Genomic DNA, 15009 nt, shown 5'->3' on the forward strand with positions numbered 1-15009 from the left:
CACAGAACTAGAACAAACAATCATAAAATTTGTATGGAACCTGAAAATACCCCAATAGCCAAAGCAATCCTGAAAAAGAAGACAAAGCTGGAGGTATCACAGTCCTGGACTTCAAGATGTATTACAAAGCTGTAATCAAGATTGTATGGTACTGGCCCCAAAACAGACACTTCAATCAATGAAACAGAGTAGAGAACCCATAAGTGGACCCACAAATTTATGGCCATCTAATATTTGACAAAGCAGGAAAGAATATCCAATGGAATAAAACAAGACTCTTCAGCAAATGGTTAAGGGAAAACTGGACAGAGACATGCAGAAAATGACCTTTCTTATACCATACACAAAAATAAACTCAAAATGGATGAAAGAACTAAGCGTAAGACAGGAAGCCATAAAAATTCTAGAGGAGAAAGCAGGCAAAACTTCTTTGACCTCCGCTGCAGCAACTTCTTACTCAACACGTCTCCAGAGGCAAGGGAAACAAAAGCAAAAATGAACTATTGGGATTTCATCAAAATAAGAAGCTGTGCAGTGAAGGAAACAATCAGCAAACCTAAAAGCAACTGATAGAATGAGAGAAGATATTTGCAAATGACATATCAGATAAAGGATTATTAGTATCCAAATCTATAAAGAACTTATAAAACTCAACACCCAAAAAACAAATAATCCAGTGAAGAATAGGCAAAAGACATGAATAGACACTTATCCAAAGAAGACATCCAGATGGCTAACAGACATATGAAAAAATGATCTACATCACTCATCATCAGGGAAATACAAATTAAAACCACAATGAGATAACCCCTCACACCAGTCATAATGGCTGAAACTAACAACTCAGGCAACAACAGATGTTGGCAAGGTTGTGGGAAAAGAGTATCTCTTTTGCACTGTTGGTGGGAATGCAAACTGGTACAGCCACTCTGGAAAACAGTATGGAGGTTCCTCAAAAAGTTAAAAATAGAAGTACCCTATGACCCGAAATTGCACTACTAGGTATATACAGAAGTGATACATGTGTGCTGTTTCAAAGGGGCACATGCACCCCAATGTTTTTAGCAGTGCTATGAATACCAAAGTATGGAAACAGCCCAAATACCCATCAACAGATGAATGGATAAAGATGTGGTATATATACACAATATATATGTGGAATATTACTCACAATCAAAAAGAATGAAATCTTGCCATTTGCAACTATGTGGATGGAACTAAAGAGTATTATGCTAAGTGAAATTGGTCAGTCAAAGACAAATATCATGTAACTTCACTCATGAGGAATTTAAGATACAAAACAGATGAATGTAGGGGAAGGAAAACAAAAAGAATATAAAAACAAGGAGGGGGGCAAAACAGAAGAGACTTAAATGCAGAGAACAAACTGAGGGTTGCTGGAGGGCCTGTGGGTGGGGTGATGGGCAAATTGGGTAAGGAGCATTAAGGAAGACACTTGTTGGGATGAGCACTGAGCATTATAAATAGGGAATGAATCACTGGAATCTACTCCTGAAAACATTGCACTGTATGCTAACTAACTTGAATGTAAATTAAAAACGAACAAACAAATACATAAATAAATAAACAAATATATTTTTTTAAAAAGTGTATAAGCTTCTGGGAAGTCTCACCAACCTCTAGCAAGACCAAGGGGGTTTGCAAGGGTTTTGTATCCCTGCTTATATTCCCTGAAAGCACTCCTACCCTCTAAATGTGTGGGATACTAAAGCTTGTCCCTCAGGCTGAAGCTCTAGGCTAAGTAAGCCTTTTTCATAGGAAGATTGGGGTTTTTCTGTCTGTGCAGTGCCTAAGGCTAATGGCCTGCCAAGAACTGTCTTTCCAATTGTTACAGTCTTGGCCACCAGGGCCAGGCAATTAAAGTGTGTCCCCTGTGTGGATTGCACATGCCCATTGGTTTGGGCAAGGCAGCTAGAGATTATAGAGGGTAGGCCACATTCACCAGCTTCAGAAATGCAGCGGGCAAATGTCTTCACTGCATGCCCCTACATACTTTAGGAATGTAGTGCAAGAGTGCCTTGTCTGTGCACACACACCAGCTTTAAGCTGAAAGGTGGAATGTGGTAACTACTTGCTCTTGCTCACTCCAGCCAGGAAGTGGGGAATCACTACAACTGCCTGCGCTCTCTGGCCTAAGCAAGTGCTATAACCATTTTCCTCCTCCCTCCCACACAAGTTGGTGAGAGGGTGCTGTATCTGAGCTCACCTGCCTGTGCTTGCAGGCTATGTGGAGAATGCAACAACTGTATCCACCAGCGTCTCCATTTCCAGGAGGCACCTCAATTATCCCATCCCTCCAGCCAATACTTCCAGATCAGCAAATGGATGTCCTCGCATAGAGTCTAGGTGCTTTTCAAACTGCTGTGTTTTGTTTTGTTTTGTTTTGTTTTGTTTTGTTTTGTTTTTACTGAGTCTTGGGGCAAGTAAGGCCACATGTGAGTTCTCCAAGAAGAGAATCTCAGTTTCTTTTTGCATTTTGGGACTTGTAGATTTCCTGGGGCCTTGTATTTCCCATGTAGATCTCACAGGCTGGAGCACCCAATATTGTATTCTAACCCTTCACTCCTCTGATAACTCCACATTAATCTGGTGATACCTCTTCCTGTTCTGTGTTGCCATGCCAGGGGATGGGGTTTTTGTGAGACTGTGTCTTTGCCTCTCCTACCCATCTTTATGTGGTCTTTTTATCTTTGTTGTATCCTTTTGTTGCTATTCTTTGTTTTGAAGAGCAGTTCATCTACTTTTCATATCTATTTCAGAAGAAAATGATCCATATATAGCTGTAGATTTGGTGTGTTCATGGGAGAAGAAGGTAAGTTCAGGAACTTATCATCATCACCTAAAACTTCTTCCAAAAATTTCAGTATGAACAGTGCTGGGGGTGAAGTTCAACTTTGAAGAGAGCCAAATTGTAATGTGTGGGGGCAGAGGATTGTGAGTTGCAGATGGGAGTGGGGATTGCATGTGAGATAATTCTGATGTGAGTTGGAAATAAAAAACCACAAAACATAAAATCCATAATTGTTTAATTAAATTTTAAGATGGAGATGAAGAGAAGGCAGAAAGTAGGGAATCTTGAATGTTGACAGGATTGTAATTCTATTGGCTCTTTACATGCAATTAAAACCTGCCAAAATCTCACCCACTCGGATCTCCCTCCTTTGGAGATTTGATTCTCTGCCAAACTTTGAGTAATAAATAGAATCTGCAAGCCCTCTGAACACAGAGCTGCTGCTTTTCAGAGGAGAAATCAAAACAAGATTACACGGTAAGAATAAGACTAACATTCTGGTAGATTCTTTTCTCAGGTTTGGCAAAATAAGATCTTGGGAACCATGGAGAACTATTTTTTATTTCTATAAAGGATTAGGCTGAATTGTTGCTATTTATTGCCAATACTAGTAAAAGTTGATAATAATGATAGTTGCTACTAACTTATAATTCCACTTTGATTTCCTTTGGGTGATTTGGAAAATCATTAATAAATTGCTAAAATTGATTATTAATAGTCTTTATAGTAAGTTTTTCTCCCCCACCACAAAACTTCATAAAACAAGTTGATAACTGTACTTCCAAGACAAACCTACTCGCAAATGTTTACCAGTGGTTTCAAAAAAGGAGGACAAATAGAAGAACCGAGAGGGGTCATCCCTTCAAAATCATCTACTCAAAAATAAACAAGTTTTTGAAAAAATAAGTAATTTACATCCTAAATGACTAAATGGGTAAATTCAAAAGCTTATTAGTTTTGCTACTATTCTTCATTTAGACAATTTCATTTAAAGATTTTTTTCTCTTTATTTGTTACTGTCTGCCTTGTGGCAATTTTTTTCTCCTTGCACTTTTCTCTGCCTTATCTTTCCACACATGAATACATACCTCCAGACTATTTTAATAAAGAAAATGGCACAAATCCAAAAGTACTGTTGCTTCACAAAGTTGATTCTAGAAGGTCTTTGGAAATTTGAGAGTTTAGGACTAAGTGTGGTTGGATCTTCCTGACTCTCACTCCCTCCTCAGCACTGTGCTTCTTCAGCTTGAATCATCCCTGTATACTGTGGTCCTATGCTGTTCCCAATATCCCTATCTATTGCTTCTCACATTTGTCTTTAGAATACTTGATGCCCCTCTTTAAATTTTGCCCCAAAAGGGCATGGCTCTGTGTTCAGAAAACTTCAGAGTCCTCTATTTCCCAAAGTTTAGGGTGCTTGAGAAGAATCACATAATTGAGTAATATGCTTAAATAGTTAACTCTCTGAACAAGCATAACTCTGCAGCTCAAATTTCACCTTTTCTCCATTCTTCTCTGAAAGGATCCTAGATTTCCCATCAAACCTTGGCTGGTAGCTACATAAAGCATTTTCTCGGCAATGACCTAGATATTTTTCGATTTCCCATCACTGTTTAGCTTACAATATATACAGCCAGAATGTACCTCTTTCTTTTTCCCATTTATGGAGAGGGAAGAATTCTTAGAATTTTTACTTAGGGTTTGAAACAGGGCTAAAAGTAAGGCAAGAGACTGAGAAATGGAAACTGCCACTCCTGGTTAGGGTCTGCAGAGGGTTAAAGAAACAGAACTTACAACTAACTTCTGGGAATGTGTGTGAGATTCAGTTGTAAAAGGTTCACTCATGGGGGAATTAAATCATTACAAGCAAATACTGTTGGGTGTGTGTATGTGAAGCACAGAAGGGAGAAAAAAATAAACACCAAGGAATATTTATGTGAGTATTTGACAGAACAAGGCCTTTTTTGGAGATACTCATGCAGAATTCAATCTTTACAGGGAAGGGGCGCCTGGGTGGCTCAGTCGGTTAAGTGTCCAACTTCAGCTCAGGTCACGATCTTGTGGTCAGTGAGTTCGAGCCCCGTGTGGGTCTCTGGGCTGCTGGCTCAGAGCCTGGAGCCTGCTTCCGATTCTGTGTCTCCCTCCCTCTCTGCCCCTCCCCCGTTCATGCTCTGTCTCTCTCTGTCTCAAAAATAAATAAACGTTAAAAAAAAATTTTTTTTTTAAATCTTTACAGGGAAGTACTGCAGAAGGGACAGCACTGGGAGGAAGAAAATTCAGGGAATTTTTATGCCAGTAAATCTGATAGCATGAGGTCATTTTTGGAGATGTGAGTGTGACTGTGCCAAAATCTATGTATCTTTCATTCAACAAGTTGAAATTTTGGCAGACATGGTAAGAATCAAGAACGTCTGTCAGAATCTTTCTTATTTATATCACAGCCTATAGCAGGGACATTTAGAAACAAGACCAAAAATAATCTCCTTGAAGAGCAGAAAAAAATCTTAATTCCTTCAAAAAAAGAATGATGCTTGGTTCAAGGACTTCAGGAAATCATGGTAAAAACGTCTAATCTTTTTTTCAGTTTCCCTCTGGGTTCTCTGGTGTTGACATCTGCATGCAAAAGAAAGCTTTAAGAGGAAACAGCCTCACAGGGCAGGCAAAGTTCATTATTGTAGGATAGTAATGGGCAAATAAGGAGTTTGGAGCACTTCCTCCCTGTAACAGACTCCTGGCAGATACTCGCATGCTAGCCTTGTTACTATTGGTAGATCATGCTATATCTGTGAACACTTTTGTTTTTGTTTTTGCTTTAAGAGTGCAATATAGCATAATAGTAAAAATACACATATTTTTTGAGCCAGACAGGCCTTAAATCCATCATCTATCATTGACTACCTGCGTGATTTTGGATCTTACTTAACATTCCTGACCCTGAATTTTTTCCCTCTGGTGCAAGATATAAAAATAAACAAACCAATAATAATAACAACAAAAAATCCTACCTTAGAGAGGTGTTCTGATACCTATAAAGATAAAGCAAGCCAGAAGTAGTCATTAAAGGTAACTTTATTAATCACTGAACATGTACTAAATGAGTTATTTTCCCCCCATTATCCCATTTAATCCTCAGCACTTCTGTAAGATAATAACATTCTCCATTTATAAAGTTAAACAAGTAAGATTTGGAAAGATTGTACTAACCCAAGATAACGCAGTCAGCAAATTTCAAACCAGAGGTTAAAATCCAGAGTTAAGTCCCATGAAGGAAAAGGACCAAGAAGGAAGATGGATTCCAAACAACTTCATTTAGTATGACCTTAATCTTTTTGTAAAGCGATTTTCAATTCAGTTTCCATGATTTCCAAATACAGAAACATGAGTGAGATGACATTAAAACTTTCCACCTATTTTTTTAGGTCTACATTCATTGCCATCTGAAGAAGTTTCCCTGCCAGCCACCATTTTCTTATGTAACTTTCTTTTGCCATTCCTGTTGGTATTGCCAGAACCCACAAACTTGGCTGATTGCTTTCACTTTTAATTAGCACAACAGTCTACATCTAATTCCTCTTCACTCTGAACACCTCAAAAATTAGATGATTGCCACAATTTTCCCTCACAATACTAGTGCATCTGAGACATTTAGCAATCATGTTTTGCTCATTACTTCTCTTGAATTTCCTAGCAAAGATTCAATGCTTTCTTAAAGAGTTTGACAGAGGTTCATTGTTTTGCATCTCTGCTGTGTTCAATATCAACCATTCTAACTTCTTAGCCTGTTGCTCTATCAGTGGCAGTAAGAAATGCTATCAAGCAGTTTATATATTTTTTTTCTTAAAGAGAGTAAGTGATTTTTAAAAGTTTCAAATGTAATGTAATTTGAAAGAAAGAAAGAAAGAAAGACAGTAAGGCAGGAAGAAAGGAAGAAGGAAGGAAGGAAGGAAGGGAAAGAAAGGAAAGAAAGCTACCATACTGTCAATTTTTAAATTTCTCTTAATAATCAAATTTAATATCATCTAATATATGATACAGTTTATTACTAGGTGGCTATTTGGTTGTGAAAAATATCTCTTGGTTTATCCACGGGTGATGATGTTCATGTATGTTCTGATGTTCTGGTATGGCATAAGCAGAAATAAATAAAAGAACCAGCCACATGGAGCATATTCAGCATGCCCGCTGAATATCAGCATTAGAAGGGACTCTCGTTCTCATTTTGGACTATACCAGCTAATCTGGGATAATGTGTCAGTGAGGGTGGTGTGGAATAGCTAAAGTTTTACATAAGTATTAATAATTTGGCCAGTATTTCTGTAACTATTTGATAGACATATCCCAAACATAGGAGAAAATTCCTATAAAAGTTATGCAAGCAGTAATTTCAGTCTTTGTACAAGGAAAAACTTTCACATATTATGAGAAAATATTTACAATTAACTTATGAATATAGGTATTCTGAAATGATATTTTGAACAGAAAACAGTTTTTAGTGCTTTTCTCTTTTGAGCATCATTATGGACTCATGATTTTTGTTGACATTGTTGTAAATAAATCATTTTCAAACTTAACTTGTTTTGATTAGCTATAATTTTTTTATTGTTTTGACTCAAATTGCCACTATTTGGCACATAGAAGCCTTTTTATGCTGGTTCATTTGCTCTTTTATTAATCACCTTAGAACTCTACAAAATGCATCACTGCTTTCAGGCAACAAGTTATTCAGGTTCATCTTGCATTTCTTCTACCTGTAACAGAAACCAGCTATTCTCCAAAGAACTTTGATTTCTTTAGTGGAGAACATTATTAGATTACAAAATATAGGCCCTAGGATATATAGTAGATTATTTCATCTTACTATTGACATTAAATTAGTTCAGTTACAGAGATAGGGGAGAAAATCTGTATATATAAAATCACTAGTTCATTTTGGCAATTTCAATGGAGTTCCAACATCACTTTATTATATACCTACTTGAGTTTTTACCTATTTTACTATGTGATGAGCATGGGATGTTGAATATAAGGGATAAATCACGAAATTCTACACTTGAAAAAAATAATAAAATTCAAATATTTTAATTAAAAATATATTTTTTATTTATAATTTGGCCCAATTGTTTCAGTTTTTTTAAATTTGAAAATGTTAATACCTTATTGACAGTTGTTGTTTTTGCCCCTTTGTTAGCTACATTAGTTACTGGAGGATATGAAAACCTGTTTAAAAGTTCACTTTATAAATAGAATGTTAACTTTGTTCAAAGTGTTTACAAGTCATTTCATTTTGTCACTATTTGTCCAAGCACAATGACCAATATGTATATGTATATGTAATTTTCATAATCAATTTTACACACAAATTTAGACAAATTTATACATGTAAAAGTTTTTGGTAAACAAATCCAGTTGATGTTTTGCAAAAATAATAATATAATAGTATATTGGCAATCTATAGAATTAATTGTAAAAATAGTAATAACAGTACTGCTATTGGCCATCTGAATTTATTTTTTAAAAAGCATCTCAGTTACTTATATGTTTTCAAAATCTTGTCCTGATACAAAATATTTTCAGTTTATCTTTTCTATTTCTGACATACCATGCTTTTTCTCTCATATACAATATGTTATTGTTTATAACATATCAATTTATATATCCATATTGTTATGCCATAATTTTTTAAATATAACATTATTTAAATATTAAACTGTTTAGCTGCTATGGAAAACAGTATGAAGGTTCCTCATAAAATTAAAGATAGAACTACTATATTATCCTGCAATCCCACTTTTGCGTATATATCCAAAAGAATTGAAAGCAAAATCTTGAAGAGATATTTGTACACCCATGTTCAATGCCATATTATTCAAAATAGCCAACAGGTAAAATCAACCTAAATGTCCATTTACCAATAAATGGATAAAGAAAATGTGGTATATACATACAATAGAATATTATTCAATGTTAAAAGAAAGAATCTTGTCAGATGCTACAACATGGATGAACCTTAAGGACATCATTCTAAGTGAAATAAGCCAGACACAAATACTGTATACTATATCAGTCCACTTATGTGAGGAATCTACAGTAGCCAAACATACAGAAACAGAGAGTAGGACAGTTTTGACAGGGGCCTGGGGAAGAAGGAAATGGGGAATTGTGCAATGAATATAGTTTCAGTTTTGCAAGATGAAAAACTTCTACATACCTGCTGCAGAACAGACCTAGTAACACTACTGAAATGCACACTGAAAAATGGTTAGATGATAAGTTTTATGTTATATATTTTTTACTACATTAAAAACTAAAGGAAAAAAAGAACTTTGAGCATGGCAGGGGGAGGGCAGGGGAAATGTTTAAATAATCCAGCTGTATTTAAAGATATGATTAAGACAATGTCCAGAATACATTAGTTGTTTGCCATTTCATTTTAGGATTTAGAAAAAGCCGATGTAGATTACATTTAGGCAAAAAAAAAAAAAAAAAAAAAAGCCAAAGATAATTTGTATCACTTGATATGCTTTAGCTGCAAAAATATAATAATGAATTAGATATGGCTTAAAATATAAGGACACTTGGTGCTTACTTAACAAGAAGTTCTGAAGTGGGCAATACTAGAGTTGGTGCAAAGAATCAAGGACGTCACCAAGACCCAGGCTCTTCTCATCCTTCTGCTCTACCATCTTCAGACTGTCCATGATCTCTTCCTTTATGGGATATTGTTGGCCCAGCTCTGAGAATTACATCTTCACAGAGGCAAAGTCAAAAAGTCAAAAAGTTCTTACTCCTAAGGAGAAAAATTGTCCCACAAGTCCCAGATACGCCACCCCTTTGTCTCATTGGCAAGATCTGGGTTACATGCCTAGTCCTAGACACAGTTGGCAGATAGACAGGATTGCTATGAATGGTTTATGTTTCTGCATATCTAAATTTTGTCTTTGGTGAAAGAAAAGAGATTTGTCAGCTAAGAAACAACATTCATCCTAGGTAACAAATAACTTCCCAGGTTGTTGACATCCTTTGATTTCTGCAGAACTCAAACCATTTTTCGTTTTTAAGAACTTCTGCAAAGGGCAGCCAAACTCTTTTCAAAGTTACCCTGAGGATTCTGCCTTACTCTGAAAAACACCTGAAAAATCTCTTTTAATCTGATTAATTTTCAATTTTTTCAGGTCAGAAAACTAAGTCTTTTTTTTTTCAATATATGAAGTTTATTGTCAAATTGGTTTCCATACAACACCCAGTGCTCATCCCAAAAGGTGCCCTCCCAAATACCCATCGCCCACCCTCCCCTCCCTCCCACCCCCCATCAACCCTCAGTTCTCAGTTTTTAAGAGTCTCTTATGCTTTTGCTCTCTTCCACTCTAACCTCTTTTTTTTTTTTCCTTCCCCTCCCCCATGGGTTTCTGTTAAGTTTCTCAGGATCCACCTAAGAGTGAAAACATGTGGTATCTGTCTTTCTCTGTATGAAAACTAAGTCTTTAATCAGGCATATCAGAACCACTTATTTTGTACAAAGGGAAGAAGAGAATGTGTTCATTTCCGTCCATTTTCCAGTCAGCTCAATGCATTCTTAAACACAGACACTGACACTTCTTTAATTCTTTTTAACCACAATATAGAGGGCTTATTTAATTCTGTCAGTGTCTCTTTGACCACCACGTTTAAGGATATAGAATGTGTACATTTTAGAATTCACTGATAGTCTTCTCTTTCCTTTAACTTAAAAAAAAATTCATTAACATATAACATACACACACAAAAACTGCCCAAATCTGACTGTATAGCTTAATGTTTTGTTACAAGGTAAACCAACCTCAGTAATTATTTAAAGAAATAGGAGTATAGAACTCAGAGTCTCCTTATGCCCTCTTCTAGTCACTACTCTCTACCTCAAGAATAGTATTTTACTTTCTAACATCAAACACCACATATTCAATTTGTGGGGTTTTTGAACTATTTACAAATGAATTCATACAGTATATGTTTTGTGTCCAGCTTTTCACTCAACATTATGTTTATGAGATCCCTCTGTGTAGTTGCACATATGTTTATTCTCATTACTGGTTAGAATTCCTCTAAATAAATGTGTTACAATTTATCTGTTATAATGTAGATGAACATTTTCCATGTTTCCAGTTTAGAGTTATATAACTAAGACTGCTATGAACATTCCCTTACTATGTCTTTTGGCATTTTTATGCCTTTCATATATACCTTCAAGTAGAATTGCTTGGTCAAAAGTATGCGCATGCTCAGCTTTAGTGAATGCTACCAAATTATTTCCCAAAGTGGTTGTAGCAATTTATACTCTAATCAGCCATGTATAATTCCATTTGTCCCAAATCCTTGCAAATACTTGATATTTTCTATCTTCTTCATTTTAGCCATTTTGATAAGCGGGCATTATGCCAGTCTGGGGCAGCTAGTAATTTTTCCCCAGACTTGAGTTAGCTAGCAGACACACTTTAGAAAAATATGTATCTTCCCTAAGATTGTAATTTTGGGGTTGAGGCATTTGCTTTTTGTGTCCCAGTTGCAAAGCAACATTAATGGGTGGGGGGAGGAAGAACCATTATATTGTATTTGGGATTCAGTGGGGAAAAAAGTCAGGAACCACTTTTTTTAAGTGTCCTACCTTGGTAGGAAAAAAAAAAAAGGACTATTCTCTTAACCCCATGGTCACAAATTTAGTTTCGATAGACTATGTGGTTGTTTTGTTTTGTTTTATTTTTAACAAACCTACACTTTTATTTATTTGCTTTTCAGTAAGTTTAAATCCTTAAGGAGTACAGCATCACAGGGATTCTGTGACTTTAGCAGAAAGGTGACTTTGGAATTTGGCATGACTGTACCACTGTTTCCATGAGCGTGAGTTATTTTTACCAGATTACTAGGATTTTTTAGATTACTAAGTTTGTCACCAGGAGTCACTGGGTTGTTCTTTGATTTGTACACATAGATGCATCTCTTGCTTGGTAGAATTCATTTTCATCTCAAGCATAAACACCTTCAATTTTAAGAAGAGCTGTGTGCTCCCTCTGGTTCCAGAGACCCTGCTGATAGCCAGCAAAAATGGCCTTGGACTACAGCCTTCTGTCGTTTTAGGAGTACAGTTCCCAGCAGGTCTCCTCAGGTTCCAAGATGGCAGAAAGAGGTAGTTTTTTTATAGACTTTGAACACAACATACTTTAAGAAAGTTTAAAGTATTGTTAAATCATTATGAGCTAACAATAATCCACCCTGATTATTTTTCTTGATTTAAACATTGTTCAAATGATGTATAATTTAACAAAGTATCTGCTTTGTGTAATTTATCGCATTTGATAAACCAGATCATCTTGAGATTCTGCATGTGACATCAAAATAGTAAAGGCTCATTGGCTGACCGGTTTCTTAGCACAAGGACAATTCTTATCTTCTGGCTGGGTGTCAGGAGACCGAAACTTATCTTTTGCAACTTATCTTTTATATCTATTTTTGAAACTTATCTTTAGTCTTCATAATGTAGCTAGCAAGCACTTGACTAAAAAGTAGTTGATTTCCATTCTTAAAGAGAAAACTTTTTTTAATGTTTTTCTTATTTTTTTAAAGGAGATCTGCTACATTTATCTTCCACCAATGCAAAGTTTTGTTATCTCAGCTGCTGCTTCAGGCTGCCTTCTCTTGCTTCTAAATTTTAGAGACTTGAGTTCCACTTTCCACATGTCCGTAAATATCTGGCTCATCCTTTTAGAAATTCCTCTTGTTATTCCTTAGTTTTCCAAAGCTGCCTTCATATGAAGCCTATTAGTTCCCAGAATCGATTCCAGAAGTATCTAAGTGGCATCCCTGTGCACTGGAAATTGAAGTTAAGTGTACTTTCATTGGCTTTACATATATATCTGTGGTATCTGGAATAAATGTCTCCTCATCAATGTTTTATGTGTTTTATGTGCCAAGTCGACCTCTTTAGAGCCAAGTTAAAGATACATTACATTTTACTCAGAAGATATGCTTCATAATGTAAATCTTTGCCTGTCTAAAACTCATGTATGTTTCTCTTGAATAACAAATGGTAAGTCACTTGATAGAATTTAGGATACTTCCCAAAGACTTGTATCCTTGTTAGGATTTCAAATTTTGAAAATATTAAATTACTTTAGGCTTTGGAATCTGGGGACTATCCCCAGAGTCAAAGCTAACATTAATGGGCAAGTTTTCATCCTTGGTTAAGCAATCTGTTTTGCTTATATTGTTGCCAATTCAGAGATGTTCTTAACACTTGTTGGTACATATTTGCAAAGAATTAGGCAAGACTCAGAAATAAATCTCCCATACGTACATATACATAGATGCAATTACTATCTTTTCATGAACAGAGATGACATATTTTAAAATATATACAAATGTTATACACATTTGTCTTGGGACACTACCTTTGCAAGTTGTCTTCCTTTGTGGATCTAGGTACAAATAAAAATTTAAAAAGTAAAACAAGCCAGGTCTAAAGCAGTGAACTGAAGCAAGACAGATTGTATTTCATCTCCAGTTTTGAGAACTAATTCACAACTTAGTGACTCAAGTCAATACACATTCTGTGGCTTGGCATCTGCTTTTTCCATGTGCGTGACTCTGAAAAGCATTTGTCCAGGTTGAGATTTTAGATCTATCTGCTCCCACCTTGTTTTTCTGCCACCTTATACGGAATGTTCTGCCAGAACTATTTTCTGTGACTCAGCTTTAATTACATCTTCTAAAACCTTCCTCATTATTTAATGGATTTCTTTAATTTTTTAAACTTGCTTGGGATTCTTAGATCTGAGGATTGGAGTCTTTCAATAATTCTGGAAAGTTCTTAATTTTTATTTACCTTCAAATATTTTCCCTTCCCTATTTTATCATCTTCTTCTAAAATTCCAAATAGATACACATTAGACTGTCCAATTCCGTCCTTCAAGTTTCTCACCCTCTTTTTCATATTTTCCATCTCTATGTGTCTTTAAATTGTTTTCCAATGAATATTTTCAGATATATTTTCTAATTCATGATTCTTCATCTAATTCACTATGTGTAATCTGCCATTTAATCTGCTATTTAATGAAGCTTTAATTTCAACATTGTATTTTTTATTTCTAGATATTCTATTTGGATCTTTTTCAACTCTAAATTTTCCTTATTCATTTTTTTCAATATTTTTAAAACTCTACCTAAAGATATTAAAACCAGTTGTTCAATATGTCATTTCTGATTGTTCTAATACATGAATCAACTTTCAGGTTGGCTTCTGTTGTCTGTTCCTTCTGTGGCTTTCATCACGTTGCCAAGTATTTTTATTTGTTTTATAAATCTTGACTGCAAACTATTCATTTGCCCTGGAAATTTTTCTGTGTGGATGAATACTTTATGGCTTGGGCTGCAGCTGAGTTCATCAAGATAGGATTTGTGTTTGCCTTTCCCATTTGTCTTGGGATACTACCAACCTAAAAGCATTTGATATTTAATTCTCTATTTCAGGCTTTTGGAAACACACAGGTACTGTGATTTCAAAATACAAACCCGTGTGGGGGCTGACTTTTCATGAGGAATCATCCTCAGAAGAATGATTTTCCCTCCATCTAGTGCCAGAGCTTCCTAGCAGTCCCCTTCTGCAGGTGAGGTTTATTTATCTCAACCACCCTTACACTTCAAGTGTAGCCCTTTTGGTGTTCAGATTTAGGCCATGCAGTTTCCTATTAGGATCCCCATTTTAGGCATATCCTGGACTTTATCTCCTGGGCCCTGAACTTCATGTAGTTGTCTAACCTGTCTCTAGAATATAGTAGATGACTTTAGGAAAAAGCCAAGGTTTCTTGTCTCCCAGTATTTTGAACACTATACATTCTTTACTTTCATTCCAGTTCAACAAATGAGTTTGAAAGATTTTTTAAATATTTCTTTCAACATTTTAGAAGTTTTAGTAAGGAGGATTGGTCATAATAACTAATCCACCATCATGCTGAAAAGAGAAGTCTCTGGTTAGTTAACATTATAATGAGCAAATATTAAAAATTTAAACATATGAACAACATTTATATTAGTAAATTACTGATTTGTCAAATCCTTTTGGGGTTTCTAAGCAATATTTCTTTTTCAGAAAAGGTTTCTACTCATGAAAAAGTTTTGAAAATTCCCTCTTCCAGCCTTAAAGTATAATGGTTTCTTCTTATGATGTTGCT

General features: G+C 35.5%; 1 protein-coding gene across 4 annotated transcripts in view; it reads left to right on the top strand.

Annotated features, from left to right (window-relative positions):
• The first annotated feature begins 3227 nt into the window (after nt 1–3227).
• IL33 (interleukin 33) overlaps nt 3228–15009 on the top strand; it is a 38724-nt gene continuing 26942 nt past the window's right edge. For 2 of the 4 annotated variants that reach the window (XM_049634509.1, XM_049634534.1), the window contains exons 1-2: nt 3228–3289; nt 14309–14445. The gene's annotated coding sequence lies outside the window, so the exon portion shown is untranslated. The remainder of the gene's footprint in view (nt 3290–14308; nt 14446–15009) is intronic. The other 2 variants (XM_049634525.1, XM_049634516.1) reach the window with 2 other exon arrangements.

The sequence above is a fragment of the Panthera uncia genome, chromosome D4, assembly GCF_023721935.1.
Source record: "Panthera uncia isolate 11264 chromosome D4, Puncia_PCG_1.0, whole genome shotgun sequence".
Classification (NCBI taxonomy): Eukaryota; Metazoa; Chordata; class Mammalia; order Carnivora; family Felidae; genus Panthera; species Panthera uncia.